Source organism: Nematolebias whitei, chromosome 19 (genome assembly GCF_014905685.2).
Source record: "Nematolebias whitei isolate Nwh7 chromosome 19, NemWhi1, whole genome shotgun sequence".
Classification (NCBI taxonomy): domain Eukaryota; kingdom Metazoa; phylum Chordata; class Actinopteri; order Cyprinodontiformes; family Rivulidae; genus Nematolebias; species Nematolebias whitei.
In genome coordinates, this window is record NC_056516.1 from 16370958 (window position 1) to 16376613 (window position 5656).

Here is a 5656-nt window from a genome sequence, read left to right on the forward strand (position 1 = left end):
CCTTTAATTATGGTGGCTAAAGAACGCTATATTTGGAGGCTAAATAACGTTACAATTGGCGGATAAAGAATGCAATATTTGGCAACTAAAGAACGTTATATTTTGTGTCTAGCAAACGTTATATGTGGTGGATGAAGAAAGTTATATGTGGTGGCTAAAGAACGTCATGTGGTGGCTAAAGAATGTCATAGTTGGTAGCAAAAGAATTTATAATAATTGTATTATAATAATAATGCAATTTAAATTTAAATACTGTATTATTTTAAATAAACAATCCATGTTGCATGGATTGTTTATTTAAAATAATACAGTATTTAAATTTAAATTGTTTATTTACACAGAAGGAGGGAAATTGGGAGGTCATGAGTGTTATTGCAACAGATAAGTGGACATGGCAGAGAGGGAGATCATGCTGCAGGAGGGAGCTTCTCCCTGCACATGTGGGCTGCACACAGGTGCAGCAGGTGCTAAATCATTTAAAATAATTTATTTTAAATGACCAATCCATGCCACTCATGCAGCTCATCTGTCAGTCAGCCAATTGTGTCATGTCCAATCTTACTTTGAAAAACCGTGAAAGAGTGAGTCCACAAAAGTTGAACCGTGAAGTAACAAGGGACTACTGTATTATTATGTTGTCTAATATTAATACAACCTTTATTTATACAGGTTAATCTAATTGAGCCTCACAGACTCATTTCCAGGAGAGACCTGGTTTTAACAAAGTGATGACAACACTAGTAATATGATGTTATTCTGGTTAAGAGTTGTGTACTGAAAGCCTGCTGTCCTTGAGTGACGTTTCTTTTTTTAGAAAGTTGTGTTTTAAGTTATTATTAAAGTTACTGATGACTTGAAGTGTGTGTGATTCCTCCTGCCTGGTGTTTGTCAATCACAACCTCCTACTGGCATCATATACTGTATTGGAAAATAGAATAAATCTAAAGTTTATGCTTTAGGTTGTTTGTAAACAAGATGCTTTAATATCAGATTAATGTTGTCATATAAAAAAACAAAGCCACAGAAATGAGTTTTGTTGTGTAAATTAATAAGAATGAATTTCTTTCAATAAAAATGTTTCTGCACGTCACGCCTCTAAACTGTTTTATTGGAACAAAGAAAAACGAGTCTGACTGCAAATGATGTAGCTTTCTGTGGCGTGGACGTCTTCAGCTCGGCTCCTGCTAACCTCATGCTGACTCGTGAAAACCACGTCTGAGTCATTGTCTGAATGTTTACGAAGCATTCACTCTACTGTGACCATTTTTCTTCCGTACGTTTTTTGGCGTTATTCTCGTCCTGCAGTTTTCAAGCTATTTCAACAAATCATAAATCAAAAACATTCAGCTCTTTCAGAACAATCCTACTATGACTTTTGGTATTGGTGCAACTTCAGCTTTTTAAAAAAAATATTTAGCCTTTTCTGACATTTTTTTTCCTCATAGAAAATGAAATGAGCTCCTTTTACATCCTTCAAATCTTTAGATCTGTTTACAACATTTTACTGCTCCTTTCACATTTTGTTCTGCTTTAGCTTCTTTCAGCTTCCTTCTGCAAATTTAAACTTTTTTCAGCTACTTTCAGCTAATTTCAGCTGTTTTTGCAGCTGTTTTGTGCTCCTTTCAGATTCTTTCTGCAAGTTTCATTTTTTTCTGCTATTTCAGCTACCATTTAGCCATTTTTATGCTAATTTTAGCTTTTTCAGCTAAATCCATTTTTTTTGTACTCGTTTCAACTTTTTTCAGCGTAATTCAGCAAAAATGTGCTCTACTTCCTTCAGGTAATTTAAGCTTAGTTCTGTTTTTTAAGCTACTTTTTAGCTTTTTTGTTGCTAATTTCAGCTTTTTTCAACCTAATAGTGCCAAACTGTACTCTCTACTTAATTCTGCTAATTTAGACTTGTTCTACATTTTCAGCCTTATTTATTGTAGCATTTTTTAGCTAGTTTCAGCTGTTTCCAGATAAATTGAAGGTTTTTGTGGTAATTTCTGCTACTTTCAGGCTAATTAACTTTCTGCTAATTTCAGCTTGTTATGCTCGTTTCAGCTTTTTCTGCTGTTTCAGCTACTATTTAGCTGCTTTTGTGCTAAATTTAGCGTTTTTAGCTACCTCCAAATTTTTGGAGCTATTTTTAGCTCTTTCTGCTTCCTTCTGGTAGTTTAAGCTTCTTTCTGGCTTTTCAGCTACTTTTCCGCTATTTTTAGTTAATTAAATTTTTTTTTTTTGCTAAATTCCTAATTTTTGTGCTAATTTCTGCTTATTTAAACCCAATTCAGCAAATATGTTTTTTTCTGCTTTCTTCTGCTAAAGTAGGCTTGTTCTTCCACTATTCGTTCAACCTTTATTTATACAGGTTAGTCTCATTGAGCCTCAACTCATTTCAGCATGTTTTTAAGATAATGTCAGCTGTTTTTCAGCCAGTTCTTCTGCAATAAGCATTCACACTGCATTTTCACAGGAAATGCAAGTTCTCTAGTTTTTTTGTTGTTGTTTGTGCTCGTTTAGCCATGTGCACATAAGTTTAGCTGATTTTTGTGTTACTTTTTGTTTGGAGTTTCTGTCACTGTGCTTGGTAGCATGGCGGTGGCAGCCTCATGCTGTGGGATGATTTTCATGGGCAGGCATTGGGAAACAGGTCAGAGTTGAAAGAAAAGTGGAAGGAGCAAAAATAATGAGAAATTCTTGAGGAATTTAAGGAGTTTTCCACAGATTAGAGTTCAGGGTCAACAATCACTTAAACCTGAACACATAGACGGGCACACATTTTATTTATTAAGATTCATTTTAGTTTTCCGCTATTTAACTTTCATTTTATTGAGCATCGTTCTCAAATAGAGAATTAATTTAAATTTCAGATTTTAAGGCCACAGAATGAGTCGGTGGTCAGTGTGTATTTCTGCAGCTTGTTCATGTCTGAAATGTTCAGGTGGAGTTTTTACCCACGCTTGTCCTCGTCTTTGTTTCCCAGAGCACCACGGTGATCCTTTGGGTGCCTCTGATCGTGACCTGCGTCGTTCAGCTGGTGTTTTCTGCTCGCTGCTTTGCCGTCTGCATTTCTTTCCTGGGACTCCCTTGTTGTCCCACGAGGAGGAGGAGGACCCATTACATCAACGCAGTGAGTCCTCAGCTGTGCTGACTTTAAAAGTTCAGCTCTTTAGACGTTCTCCTTTCAGAACCAACATAATGAACCATTTCTCTCTTTGTAGATCAGCATAGAAAGATCGATGAAGGAAGTTCCTCCTTCTCGCTACACAGAACCTCCAAGGAGGTCGACCGTGCGTTCAGATGCCGGTACTGGATCTGTAAGTACCTACGTCGAACCGTCTAAACTTTACGCTGAGCCTCCGAGAAGCTTCAAGCAACCTTCAAGAAGTAACACGGCGCCTCCGAGAGCGCAGCGCCAAGCTCCCCCGCAGCCTCTGCCTCGCAGGCCGCAGAGCCTCCTCGCCTCCGAGCGACAGGCTCTCCACCGGCCCGAGAGAGACGGGTCGGACACTCGGAGGTCAGAATCGAGGGGCGGCAGCCGAAGGACGCAGGAGCATCGCCAGCATCTGCAAAGAGGTTCGTCGGAGAGGTCCAGCATCTGGATTTAGCTTCAACACGAGCCGAAATGTTCTGGAAGAATCTCGACATGGTGGTTTGATTTGTCAGAACAAACGGTTCCAAAGCTGTACCCGCAGAAAGGACGGGTGTTTGTTTCATTTGGACCCGACCTGTGGATTCTGACCATTTGCACTGTGTGTCTGTTTTTATGAGGAAAGACAATTTGAGCTAAATCGTTAAATGATGCCCGAAGAAGGTTTTTGACCTCATGAGAAGTCGCTCACAAGTTTCTGGAAGTTCTGAAACTTCTCCTGCCAGGTTCTAATACTGACCGGCTAACGGTTTGTGCCAAGACTCTGCTGTTTGGTCGAACTCTGACACCTCTGTCAATTTAGCAATACATAAAATGTACAAAGAATTCTGTAATTTTTATTTTTGTTTTTTATTTTTGCCTAGGCAAACGGCACCAGCAGCACTTTCAGTGCAGTTTATGGTCAACTTTAATGAACTCCAGACATTTTTTACCAAATTTACCATGTAATGCAAAGTTAACAGCGATAAAAAGGTTTAAATGGTGTTTGTATAAACCTGTGTGAAATTTTGAAGATCTAAATAATTTTAAAACGATAAAATTAGATTTGGATGTGGGTCCGCTCGAAGATGCCATTATTAGTCAGTATGGTCTGAGTCGACTCGGATTATCTCTAAAATCTACATTTTTTACAAACATTTTTTAACTTTACTGTCGTTTTGCATGAAATAGTCATTTTGGCAGAAATAGTATGAAATTATTTTTCAATTTGACCTCAGGCTGCAACAAACATGCTTCCCCTAGAAATGATGTGAATAACCTGTAATGTTGAATTGATAAGTGTAAAGATTTCTTTTGAATCATCAGCATGACGCACTACAAAATAAGATTAGAGTCGTTTTAAACTGCAGCAATCCGCTCAGCTGCTTTTGGACCAGCTGTTAGCTCACTGGTCCTTCCAAACAAGCTCCCAAGTCTTCAAAATGAGACTTTTCAAGGAGCCATCTGAAACAGGTAAGATATTTGTTCATTATTTTTTCCAAAGTTCCAGTTAAAATGTCTGAAATATCCCTTTAAGATAACATCATTTTAGTATTTCCTCCAATGAAAAGCACATCTGGCAACACTTTTATGATTTCTTGTTTGTGTGTGTGAATTTATAGCCGTTTATCAAATACAGAATGATCTATAAACAAGTTGATAAGAATTGTGCCCAGTAGCATAAAAGGTGTGTTTGAGTTTCACATGTTTTTATAAAATATTTTTAATAAAAGTTTCTCTGCTTCAACTCGGAAGCTTTAAGTCACTATAGCCTTTGTGCTAGCTTAAGGTAGCATTTTTTTAAGCTTCTTGCCATTAAAGAGCACACCTGGTAACATTTATAACATGTTCACACAAGTATTACCAAGTTTTAGTGCATCAGGTAAAAAAAAAAAACGTGCACAAACTGAGTAGCTTAACTTTTCACAATGTTTCAAAACTTCCTTTAATGAGCATATGAGCTTCATGTTTTCCTTTAGCTCCATGTGTTCCTTTAGCTCCATGTGTTCCTTTAGCTCGATGCGTTTTTCCCTTTAGCTCCATGTGTTCCTTTAGCTCGTTATGCATTTCTGTTTTAGCTCCGCGGCCTTGACTGTTATTAAAGACGCCATGCTAGCTTAAGCTAGCATTTTTTGAAATCTTCTTGCCATTAAAGAGCACACCTGGCAACATTTATAACATGTTCACACAAGTATTACCAAGTTTTAGTGTATCGGGTAAAAATAAATTGACTGAGTAGCTTAGCTAAGCTTCAGTTAATAAACAATTGGGCAGACTTTGTTCAAATAAAACTTCTGCTGAGAAGCACAATAAGCAGACAGAGTAAAGTTTACTCAGAAACGTGTTTCACAACCTCCTTTAACGAGCAGATTAGCTTCATGTTTTGCTTTAGCTCAATATATTCCTTTAGCGCCATGTTTTACTTTACCTTTAGCTCCATGCTTTCCTTTAGCTCTATGTTTTCCTTTAGCTCAATGTTTTTCCTTTAGCTCAATGTTTTCCTTTAGCTCCATGTTGTCCTTTAGCTCCATGTTGTCCTTT